A 13782-nucleotide genomic window follows, 5' to 3' on the forward strand; every position below is an offset into this window, starting at 1 on the left:
TTGGAGGGATGTACCAGGGTCCGTGATGCCCCTGAGTCTCACAAGAATCTGACTTCCCTCCCTTCTACCAAGAGTGTAACTTCTGGTTTCGTGTCTGCTAAATAGAGCTCTAACCTCAATAAAGCCAAATCCAATGTTTCATTTTATTTACTATCCGTGACTTTTTGCACTTTCTCTATTTCTTCATACGGAGTTTGTCTCTGAAACTTTTCTTTAATCAGCAGAGCAACTCACTAGACTCCACAGACAATGAAAGTCATAACAAACTTAATTTCAAGAAAAAGAGCGTGTTTACACCAGCGCCATCACCAGTAGCAGAATGTTTCTTGAGAAGCTGTGAGAATGACTTTTATAGGTACTTTTACAATCATAAGCACAGTGCTCCTTTCTTTAACACCTGTACCAAAGAATGGGACAGTATATATGAGTTGAAACGTGAGAGGGAGCTGGTTGTGAAACCAGCAGATAAAGGAGGGGCCATTGTTTTGTTAGATACAGAAATGTATATTAAGAGCATGTTAGAGCTTCTGAATGAAGCAGCCACTTATAAACCGATTTCTAATATGGAGTTTGAAAAGGTGGTGTATGATATACATCAAGAGTTATATGAGTATGTTATGTCCAGACAGATTGACTATGAACTGTACCAATACTTTTTTGTTGAGAAGCCCAAAATACCTTACATCAAAGGGCTTCCCAAGATCCACAAGGGTATTTTTCCACCACCCATGAGACCTATAGTGGTTGGGCAGGGCTGGGCTACAGAGACTCTATCTGCATATTTAGAAAAAAGGTTGAGACCTTTAGTATCTGAAACAAGTTCTATTCTTAAGGATACTTATGATCTGTTAGACAGCTTTGATGAATACCCTATGGGTTTGGATAGAGTTCAGTTGTTTGTGACCTTGGATGTGAAAACCTTTTACCTCAATACCGAATGACTTTGGTCTGGAAGCATTGAGGGATATTATTCATACGAGCAAGAAGTTTAGCAATAATGATGAGATCTTGCTATGCGCCATTATGGAATTGGTTTTGACGATAATGTTTTCAAGTTTAGAGACCAGCTCTATTTACAGCAATGGGGGTTGCCATGGCACCCCTGCGCTAACACGACGCTGAATCTGGTCATGCTCCATTGGGAGCGCATCTTCTTGTTTAATAATGATTGGTTTAAGAAGGTCAGTCTATACAAAAGGTTCGTGGATGATATACTGATGTTTTGGCATGGGAGTAATGATGAACTCCTGACCTTTGTGGAATATATGGAATCCACGACAGGATTCCTGAGGTTCACAGTTAATTCATCCACTGATAGGGTTGACTATCTAGACCTTACTATATACAGAGGAATACAGGGGAACTTGGAAACCACTCTGTACAGGAAGGAATGTTGGAGAAATAGCTTGCTACAATATAATAGCTTGCATCCAAGATTTGTGTTCGATAGCATAGTGAAAAGTCAATTTACCAGGGTCAGAAGATTATGTAAGACAGAGTCTGAACTACATAAACAAAGCCAGTTCCTTTTAGAATGTTTTGAAGAGAGGGGTTACGACAAACGTAAGACAGAACTCATTAGAGATTCCGTTTTATTGGGTCAGAGTATGCAACAAAGTAATGCCAGAATATATGATGGTTCGAGAAGAAACAGGAGGAATTTTGATAACACCAAGGTGAGGTTGAACCTTAGATATACTAGTGACATCAAACATATCAGAGATATAATAAGTAAGAACTGGCATATTTTATTGACTGACCAACGATATGAAGCTAGTAGGCCCAGTACCCTCCTACACCTATTATAACAGTAAGAACCTGAAGAGATTACTATGTGTAGAACCCAGTCAGACAATTAGACCGAAGACATCCAGGGGAGATGCTCCTGGCACTTTTTCTTGTCAGAGATGTAACATCTGCAAATACATTACATTGGAGCAGATGTTTACACATCCTACTCTGCCCTATAGATTTGAACCACGATTTAAAGCTACATGTGAGGATAGAAATTTGATATATTTGGCTGATTGTGTGATGTGTAGTGCTTTTTACGTGGGGATGACAACGAGATCACTGAAAGAAAGGGTGCAAGAACATGTTAATGACATTTTGAAGAGTGACATAAAGAACGCCCTTGCGAAACATATCACGACAAACAGGGGACACTCTTTCAGATTTAGGGTTCTACAGAAGGTGACACCCAGTAAGAGGGAAGGGGACATATTTAATGACCTGGAACAAGTGGAATTGAGTTGGATTTTTAAACTTAAGGCTCAATATGAGCCGGGGTTGAATCAATATGTGAGCATTAGGGCCCCTTTAAAGGCACGTTCACTCAAATAAGTGGTGGTGAAGATACAGTTATTCTTCTGTAAAGCACATCTAGGTACACATTTCTTGTTGTGAAACAGGAGTTTTGGTCTAACTATAAGTACATGTACATGTTGGGAGTACATTTTCATATATTCATGAAATATGGTTTATAGTTTTATTAGATTTTTCGATGAATGCATTTTTATAGGAGTTAGACATACCATCAGTGGTTATAACGTATACATACACCTCTAGATCTGTATGTATGGTTATATAGGCTTGCATTTCAGTTGCCCATATCATAGTAACATAATGGATATATAGAAGTTTTAATCCTGATATTATATGTTCTCACATGCATTCATTTACAAGGGAGTGTTATGTGAAGTTTGAGGCCACAGGTGGGATCTTTATATAGGCTTTGATTTAGTCTCACCTTTGAAAAGCTATGAAATCAGAGATGTCAGCTATTTGATGGATGTGCCCACAAAGTTAACTATAATAATCCAACTAAGGGGCTATTGGTTATTACCCCTTTATATAGGTTTTACCCTTTATATATGTATTTGACTTTGTTTTCAGAGGATGAGGCATACTTAGATATGTACATAGGTTTTAGACAGGCTGATGCATTACAATGTAGAGTTTAGCCATGATTTCATAACTCGTAATTAGGCTGTATTTGACACCTTTATGCAGATTGTTCTTTATTTATAGGCAATATATATGCCAGAGCCATGTTTTATATAGCGGGTGATGGTTTTTCTCCAGCTGGTGGCTGTGGTTACTTTTTATTCACCAGTGTTTTTCGTATGCTGATGGTTGGTGTTGTCGACACATCCAAGTTGATACATCTATGGACCCGTTGTAATGGGTGATCGGAAGATCAGTGTTTACTTTGGTGTTGACGTCTACGTACTTCGACAAAAAATTTTGACAGAGTTTGGCAGAGACGTTTAGTGTTTATAGATGGAATTAGATTGTTAAATATGTGTCTTTGCTTGGATGGTTGCATACAACGTGCATATGCGTCTGGATGTTTTTTATGGTATCAGGTTGTGAGTATATAACAGCATTTTTTCAGCCAGGGTGCCAACGGTTGTGTGAATTTGTGATCCCGCGGAGGCGGAATAGCGGTTAGTTATGGCTGCTTGACATAGATGGCGATTATGGGAAATGATCGAGTATGGTATGTAGATGGCTGTAACTGATGTTAACAGCAAACTTTAGGGCTCTTCAGTATTGTCTGTAGAGTTTTGGATGGAACTCCTAATGTCATGAGTGATAGTTTAGTGTGAACTGAACATGATTTCAGTGATAGGTTTCATATATACACTTAGTGATTTATTATAGAGTGTTAGATCTCTGCTATTGTGGCTATTGGATGTGGATTGGAATTATTCTGAAGGTATTGCTGAGTAAGCCGATGGGAGATTTATGTTTTGCTTGGGTACATGTATCGCTGCTGCCTACATACATTGTGGCTGGTATTGCTATGTGTTTTTCATTCTCCTTTTATTCTCTCTGTTTTGCTCTTTCGCTGGTAAGCACACATAAGTTTATTATGATGCATTGTTTATTATGATGCATTCCGTTTAACATGATGCAGTTCTGACTGCATTTTATGAGATGTCTGTTTTGCTTATGTACATTTCATGCTTGAGAGAGTTTAATATAATCTCTAATCCCAAGTTGTATTTTAGTTTGATGTTGTTTTATATCCTTATATTTTGATATATGTTTTAGCTAGTTTATACAGTGTTTAAGCTGAGGAACAATGTGTCAGAAGTTTTCAGTACTGCAGAACAGACTAATTAGTTGATTGATTGTTCAATTAACTATTCATTTGTTAATTAGCTGCACACTATATTGGAGAGGTGTGTCTGTTTCAGAAAGTACAAGTACTGCATTTTAGAACTTAGTTTTGTTTAAGGATCTGAAGAAGCGTGTTGTACACGCGAAAGCTTTGTCCGATTTAAGTTCGATTAAAGACTTGTGTTTTATCCATTTATTGTGGTGGTCTGTTCCAGTTTGTTTTCAGTACGTTTGGTTTTGGTGTTTGAAGCAGACCTTTGGGCAACAGCGTCTCCCTGTTGATACATACAGTTTTATATTCTGAGTCGCTGCAGCCACACGATGGAGAGTCAACCTGTGGAACTAGATTATGTACCGAAGAGGGTCGATTTGAACACGAGATGGGAAACACTAATGGACAAGAGAGGGAATCCATTCTTGTCTATGGAGTTGACCAATGCAGATCTGGGAGAACAATCATGTTAATGTGGAGAATATTCATGACTTTAATGTGAGTCTTAAAGAACTAGAAAACACGCTATATAAGTTACAGAGACTTACATATAAAGAAGGCACTTTGAAGCGTGTTTACACTTCAAATTAGTGCCGAGGTATGAGGGTTCTCTGCATGCCTACCTATGGCAACAGCCATCCAGACTTACTAAAGAGGTGGCAGCAGATGAACCTTGAGTTGAGTTTTGGCTATTTAAAGCTACTCATAGAATATTTTACTCCTCAGGAAGATGAGCTGAAGAATAAAGCCGAGACGCTGTATAAAGATGTCCTAGAGAATTTTAAAGGGGCTATGTTTGAGCAACGGATAGATTCCATACTCAACCAAACCTCTGCATATGGAGAGAGACTGCAACAGATTAAAATGCGTAAGTTACAACGCGATCATTCCGATTTTACTAACAGCCAGGTTTTCGTTTGGCCCAGGAATAGGAGAGACAATGGCCAAACACCATACACTAATCGTGATGTGGGTGTTACCAACAGCAATCAAATTGGCGCTTCCCTTTAACTGAGGCAGCAATGACAACGGATGTTCCAGTTTCCTCCATGGAAGCTCAGTCTCTGTTTCGACAGAGACAGATAACACGCCACCGCCTAATCAGCTAGCACTTCAGCCAAGTTCACATAATTTAGGGCTAAACCAAGATAGCCCAAACCAACATAGAGCTTTTACCGCTCCCAGTACAACAGCAGCATTTTACGAGAGGCAGGTCCAACAGCAGGGCAGAATGAAGAGGAAATACTCGAGAACAGCAGTTCCAGAGAGGAGAGCAAAGAATTGAAGAACTTGACGGTTACTCTGTCCAAATATAGGTTAACCCCTGTAGATGAAACTTTACTGAATCGTGGCTCAAACTATATTCCAGCTCAGGTGAGTAACCTGCCTGAATTGTTAACTGACCTAAGACTCTTCATAATGGAGTTTGTCTCTGAAACTTTTCTTTAATCAGCAGAGCAACTCACTAGACTCCACAGACAATGAAAGTCATAACAAACTTAATTTCAAGAAAAGAGCGTGTTTACACCAGCCATCACCAGTAGCAGAATGTTTCTTGAGAAGCTGTGAGAATGACTTTATAGGTACTTTTACAATCATAAGCACAGTGCTCCTTTCTTTAACACCTGTACCAAAGAATGGGACAGTATATATGAGTTGAAACGTGAGAGGGAGCTGGTTGTGAAACCAGCAGATAAAGGAGGGGCCATTGTTTTGTTAGATACAGAAATGTATATTAAGAGCATGTTAGAGCTTCTGAATGAAGCAGCCACTTATAAACCGATTTCTAATATGGAGTTTGAAAAGGTGGTGTATGATATACATCAAGAGTTATATGAGTATGTTATGTCCAGACAGATTGACTATGAACTGTACCAATACTTTTTTGTTGAGAAGCCCAAAATACCTTACATCAAAGGGCTTCCCAAGATCCACAAGGGTATTTTTCCACCACCCATGAGACCTATAGTGGTTGGGCAGGGCTGGGCTACAGAGACTCTATCTGCATATTTAGAAAAAAGGTTGAGACCTTTAGTATCTGAAACAAGTTCTATTCTTAAGGATACTTATGATCTGTTAGACAGCTTTGATGAATACCCTATGGGTTTGGATAGAGTTCAGTTGTTTGTGACCTTGGATGTGAAAACCTTTTACCTCAATACCGAATGACTTTGGTCTGGAAGCATTGAGGGATATTATTCATAATGAGCAAGAAGTTTAGCAATAATGATGAGATCTTGCTATGCCATTATGGAATTGGTTTTGACGCATAATGTTTTCAAGTTTAGAGACCAGCTCTATTTACAGCAATGGGGTTGCCATGGCACCCCTGCTAACACGCTGAATCTGGTCATGCTCCATTGGGAGCCCTTCTTGTTTAATAATGATTGGTTTAAGAAGGTCAGTCTATACAAAAGGTTCGTGGATGATATACTGATGTTTTGGCATGGGAGTAATGATGAACTCCTGACCTTTGTGGAATATATGGAATCCACGACAGGATTCCTGAGGTTCACAGTTAATTCATCCACTGATAGGGTTGACTATCTAGACCTTACTATATACAGAGGAATACAGGGGAACTTGGAAACCACTCTGTACAGGAAGGAATGTTGGAGAAATAGCTTGCTACAATATAATAGCTTGCATCCAAGATTTGTGTTCGATAGCATAGTGAAAAGTCAATTTACCAGGGTCAGAAGATTATGTAAGACAGAGTCTGAACTACATAAACAAAGCCAGTTCCTTTTAGAATGTTTTGAAGAGAGGGGTTACGACAAACGTAAGACAGAACTCATTAGAGATTCCGTTTTATTGGGTCAGAGTATGCAACAAAGTAATGCCAGAATATATGATGGTTCGAGAAGAAACAGGAGGAATTTTGATAACACCAAGGTGAGGTTGAACCTTAGATATACTAGTGACATCAAACATATCAGAGATATAATAAGTAAGAACTGGCATATTTTATTGACTGACCAACGATTATGAAGCTAGTAGGCCCAGTACCCTCCTACACCTATTATAACAGTAAGAACCTGAAGAGATTACTATGTGTAGAACCCAGTCAGACAATTAGACCAAGACATCCAGGGAGATGCTCCTGGCACTTTTTCTTGTCAGAGATGTAACATCTGCAAATACATTACATTGGAGCAGATGTTTACACATCCTACTCTGCCCTATAGATTTGAACCACGATTTAAAGCTACATGTGAGGATAGAAATTTGATATATTTGGCTGATTGTGTGATGTGTAGTGCTTTTACGTGGGGATGACAACGAGATCACTGAAAGAAAGGGTGCAAGAACATGTTAATGACATTTTGAAGAGTGACATAAAGAACGCCTTGCGAAACATATCACGACAAACAGGGGACACTCTTTCAGATTTAGGGTTCTACAGAAGGTGACACCCAGTAAGAGGGAAGGGGACATATTTAATGACCTGGAACAAGTGGAATTGAGTTGGATTTTTAAACTTAAGGCTCAATATGAGCCGGGTTAAATCAATATGTGAGCATTAGGGCCCCTTTAAAGGCACGCTCACTCAAATAAGTGGTGGTGAAGATACAGTTATTCTTCTGTAAAGCACATCTAGGTACACATTTCTTGTTGTGAAACAGGAGTTTTGGTCTAACTATAAGTACATGTACATGTTGGGAGTACATTTTCATATATTCATGAAATATGGTTTATAGTTTTATTAGATTTTTCGGATGAATGCATTTTTATAGGAGTTAGACATACCATCAGTGGTTATAACGTATACATACACCTCTAGATCTGTATGTATGGTTATATAGGCTTGCATTTCAGTTGCCCATATCATAGTAACATAATGGATATATAGAAGTTTTAATCCTGATATTATATGTTCTCACATGCATTCATTTACAAGGGAGTGTTATGTGAAGTTTGAGGCCACAGGTGGGATCTTTATATAGGCTTTGATTTAGTCTCACCTTTGAAAAGCTATGAAATCAGAGATGTCAGCTATTTGATGGATGTGCCCACAAAGTTAACTATAATAATCCAACTAAGGGGCTATTGGTTATTACCCCTTTATATAGGTTTTTACCCTTTATATATGTATTTGACTTTGTTTTCAGAGGATGAGGCATACTTAGATATGTACATAGGTTTTAGACAGGCTGATGCATTACAATGTAGAGTTTAGCCATGATTTCATAACTCGTAATTAGGCTGTATTTGACACCTTTATGCAGATTGTTCTTTATTTATAGGCAATATATATGCCAGAGCCATGTTTTATATAGCGGGTGATGGTTTTTCTCCAGCTGGTGGCTGTGGTTACTTTTTATTCACCAGTGTTTTCAGATGCTGATGGTTGGTGTTGTCGACACATCCAAGTTGATACATCTATGGACCCGTTGTAATGGGTGATCGGAAGATCAGTGTTTACTTTGGTGTTGACGCTCACGCATTTGCGACAAAAATTTTGACAGAGTTTGGCAGAGACGTTTAGTGTTTATAGATGGAATTAGATTGTTAAATATGTGTCTTTGCTTGGATGGTTGCATACAACGCATATGCGCCTGGATGTTTTTATGGTATCAGGTTGTGAGTATATAACAGCATTTTTCAGCCAGGGTGCCAACGGTTGTGTGAATTTGTGATTCCGGAGGCGCGAATAGCGTTAGTTATGGCTGCTTGACATAGATGGCGATTATGGGAAATGATCGAGTATGGTATGTAGATGGCTGTAACTGATGTTAACAGCAAACTTTAGGGCTCTTCAGTATTGTCTGTAGAGTTTTGGATGGAACTCCTAATGTCATGAGTGATAGTTTAGTGTGAACTGAACATGATTTCAGTGATAGGTTTCATATATACACTTAGTGATTTATTATAGAGTGTTAGATCTCTGCTATTGTGGCTATTGGATGTGGATTGGAATTATTCTGAAGGTATTGCTGAGTAAGTCGATGGGAGATTTATGTTTTTGCTTGGGTACATGTATCGCTGCTGCCTACATACATTGTGGCTGGTATTGCTATGTGTTTTTTCATTCTCCTTTTATTCTCTGTTTTGCTCTTTCGCTGGTAAGCACACATAAGTTTATTATGATGCATTGTTTATTATGATGCATTCCGTTTTAACATGATGCAGTTCTGACTGCATTTTATGAGATGTCTGTTTTGCTTATGTACATTTCATGCTTGAGAGAGTTTAATATAATCTCTAATCCCAAGTTGTATTTTAGTTTGATGTTGTTTTTATATCCTTATATTTTGATATATGTTTTAGCTAGTTTATACAGTGTTTAAGCTGAGGAACAATGTGTCAGAAGTTTTCAGTACTGCAGAACAGACTAATTAGTTGATTGATTGTTCAATTAACTATTCATTTGTTAATTAGCTGCACACTATATTGGAGAGGTGTGTCTGTTTCAGAAAGTACAAGTACTGCATTTTAGAACTTAGTTTTGTTTAAGGATCTGAAGAAGCGTGTTGTACACGCGAAAGCGCTTGTCCGATTTAAGTTCGATTAAAGACTTGTGTTTTTATCCATTTATTGTGGTGGTCTGTTCCAGTTTGTTTTCAGTAACTGCATAAGGTCTCTGCCCAAGAGGTTTACTGGGCATTTTGCAGATACAACAATTTTGCTTTTCTGGGTCAATCCTGAAACAGGATCAGTTATCACAATATTATGGGAGAGGGGCTCCCGATACAGCTGTCCATTAGCTGCTTTTACTAATATGTAATCAGGTGACTCTGAATTCTCTGGCAGTTTGGAGGGATGTACCAGGGTCCGTGATGCCCCTGAGTCTCACAAGAATCTGACTTCCCTCCCTTCTACCAAGAGTGTAACTTCTGGTTTCGTGTCTGCTAAATAGAGCTCTAACCTCAATAAAGCCAAATCCAATGTTTCATTTTATTTACTATCCGTGACTTTTTGCACTTTCTCTATTTCTTCTGTCACATTTTTTACTCCCTCTAGCACATACTCATTTGTCCTTTCTCCGTTATCCCCTTTTAGTGATTCCTGACTATCATATAGTCAGTCCTCACCCTCCTTATCCTCCGTGGTTGCCTTCTTGTTTTTCTTGCAATCCCTTGCCAAGTGTCCTTTTTTACCGCATTTAAAACATTCACCCCTTTTCTTTCGCCCTTCAAAGTCCTCTGATCGTTGATCAGATTGTTTGTTTCCCTGGGCATTTTTCTTGCCCTTTTTCCCGGACTGTACTACATATACTTTTGCTCCATTTTCTACAGAAAATACTTGGGCTTTCTTTTTCTTTTTGCTATTAAAATGCCTTCTGGCATGCCTAGCATATTCAAGCAATGACTGTAACCTGCTTGTACGATGATCTACCATGTGTTTTGTAATAAAGCTGCTTATATGTGCAATACTGCCTTTTAAAAATGCATTTTTTTAACTGCTGCTCATATGGGGAATTGTGTGTCTGATCTTTAGGAACCGGTATTCCACAGTGGTTATTAAAACATTCTAATAGTCTGGCATAATATCTGTCAACAGTTTTACCTTCCTGTTGGATGCATTGATTAATGCAAGTCCAGTCTGCCCTAGGCTTTAATTTTTCAGAGATTCGGTCTGTAAGACCTTTTACTCTGTTGTCTAACTCTGCGCTGCTATGTGGGAGGGGCCTGAGCACAATATCACAGGGATTCCAGTCGCCACTAATCATGTGCCAATCTGGTCCCACAATTTGTCTGACTACTTTTTTTTTACCTCTTCTCCGTTTAAATTATAACTCAGCCTCATTTTTTGCAAATTTTATATGAACTTTTTAATATTAACTTTTGGATGGGGAATTCCCTCAGTGGCTTTCCGGATGTCTTCCGGAGTCCAAGGTCTATACACTAGAATAGTTGGGTCCTGACCTTCTTGCCCTGCCTGAGGATTAGGCACTTCTATAAGTGGGCATGTTTCTTCTTCACTCATAAATCGTGAATTTTTACCCGTTTGATATAACTCAATGTCCCCTTTTGAGTTTCCTGCCCGTGTTCGAGACCTGGTCTCGACGGGATCTCTAACAAACGGTTTCGCTTTTGTAGTGTCTCTACTCACAGTGACAGGTAAGCTATCGAGGGGGTGGACTAATTTGTTCACTTGCCTCATATTCTGGTAAGGGAGGTGGAGGGGCTGACGCTATTACTAAGTTATTGTTCTCCTTATTTAAAAACATTGCTTTTGAATTATTACTCTTTTGTTCCCTTCGGTTTACTTCCTCAATCCACCTGTGTGCCTGAGGAATTCCTAATTGACGTTGCTTTTTTACCCGACCTCTAGAATCAGTTTTAAGCCGTTTGACAAGTGAGGATTTTTTTAGTTTACCATCAAATTCATACTTATTAACCCATTTTGAGTAGTATTTAATATTATCAGCATGCTGTGAATGCATGTATTTCGCGTCTTCGGTTAACGGCGGATTTTGGGACCTTTTTGTACAATTATTACCCATTTTTGTTCAACCCTTTTAATCGTTACATAACTCCTTATTTTTAACATGGTACCACGGATGTTTTTATAGTCTCTTCAGAATGACTGCCTACCTGCTCTGTTTCCCTGATCTATGACAAGACAGTAATCTTTCTGTCCCTGATTTATAAATAAAATCTTAACAGAACAAATACAAATCTAGTCCCTGATCTAAAACAGAAAAAGAAGGTAGATTTACCTTACCTGAGCCTTCGTGATTGATCACCTGGTTCGAGTAAACCCGTCCTTCAGTTGCAGATCAGAAAGTGGCTGGCCTCTTTTGAACAACAGTTCAGTCGGAGGACTTTTCAAATAAGAAGAACGATGTGGTTTCTTCCCTGTATAGTTTCAAGCCACCTGGCCTGTCTGATCTGAGGCGAAGTGAAGGTTTCCGGTCCGAAGGACCAATCTGTCAAAGGAAAAAACTTTAAAGACCAATACACGTAAGGTTTAGTTAAGGCACTTTAATTTACTTGCAGCAAGGAGACAAAAACATGCAAATACAAGGATTTGTCTAACTACTAACAGGAAGTATGTTTATTTTTATACTATTTTACAAGACATGGCCTTTTAAGCTGACATAATCAAGCACAACTTTTAGCATTGTTTTACAGCAGATGTTACTTTAGATTTTTTGCTGACATGACTAGATTTGTGAGAAACTTTTTAGAAAAATAACCTGGCCTTGGTGACCATTAATCCGTTTACAAGCATCTATTGTACAGTGTTACTTTTTAAGGTACTTTTTTAATGCAGATACAAGCAAATGCTGATTGCAGTTTATATTTTTAAGCAGGCTTTGTACTAATTATCTGTAACTTTTACAGCTGTGAATTTTTTTATGGCACAGCGGAACTTTTTGTCTAAGTTTCATACAAGTAGTATTGTTTTATTTATTATTTCCCTAACGCAAGCAGAAATCACCTGCTTTTCAGTAAATTTTTAAGGCACAAGCAAGATTTTAGCTAACAGTACAAGGTCAGAAAGCAACTGCAGTTTGTACAGATTTATGCAGTATTAAATAGAATAAATGTGTTAACTCTTTTTAAGCTTTTAAATGCACTAAACATATTGCTAATACACACATTAATACATATTTTTCTAACAGTGCCCCATAAGTTGCCTTTGCTTCCTGTATTTTGGATATAGTTACAGAAAAATGTAAATGTTTGCATTTGATTTTTAACATTTGCAAACACTCAACTCAGACCATGCAGTGAGATGTTAAGTATCTGTGTTACCTTTATCTTTGTGTTGGTTCTCAAATGGCACCGCACCATAATGTGTACCTCACATAATCTTCATGACATTCATGGATATAAATATTATGAGTAGTGTTGTATGCAGTCAGTTTAGCAAGATCAGCTGCAGATTTCACACAGAAGGAAAAGTTATAGGGATACTAGCAACATTAGAAACTGGACTTAGGTTGATTCTTTGAGGAAGTGCTTACAGATTGGAAGTCAGTGGAGAGTGAGGAATCCTCATACCATTGGCAGAGCTGTGGAGTGGACTATTTGAAATATTTATTTATTTTTTTTTGTGGGGTAAGTAGAGCAGCATAGTGTAGATACATGTTTCACATAAAATAATGCAGAAACCTTTTGAATGAACTATGTTTGTAGATTATGGCTTTGATTATGAAGCTACACAACCCACGATGATTGTGGTAGTCACAGGACACAGTGTCATTTTTTTACTGCAGTGATGCAACTTACCTTAAGACACAATTGCCATTAGCCATTTAGATGATTAAACTTATAGAGCACAAAGAGTTTATAGTTTTTTTTGGGGGGGGGTGATGAATCTACATATTTTATTGGTGACTGGATTTGTGTGGAGTTTCTTTTTCATGCAAATAGAACAAGGGGAAAGCCATATTCCAGTTTAGATAGAAAAAGGCCTCTCTCTGTTGCTGTTTTAGTTTCCCGGGAAAGAAAGGGGAGATTTTATTGCTCCTGAACAGTTAGGAAGTTAACATTTTCCTTTTATTGTCAAGGTGGAGAGAAAGGTTTAGAGACGGATCACATCAAAGGCCTTTGTTTTCAAATCAGATAGTATTTTCTATGAGTGTGTTGTTGTTGTTTTGATCATAAACTTGTAATGAGTATGACATTTTGGTAAGCTTTTGCTTGGTTCCAGAAATCACAGTTGTGCTAGAGATGAATAGGAGATTATTGCTATTGATCCAGTGG

This window comes from Protopterus annectens, chromosome 3.part1 (genome assembly GCF_019279795.1).
Source record: "Protopterus annectens isolate FY-2018-M chromosome 3.part1, PAN1.0, whole genome shotgun sequence".
Taxonomy (NCBI): domain Eukaryota; kingdom Metazoa; phylum Chordata; order Ceratodontiformes; family Protopteridae; genus Protopterus; species Protopterus annectens.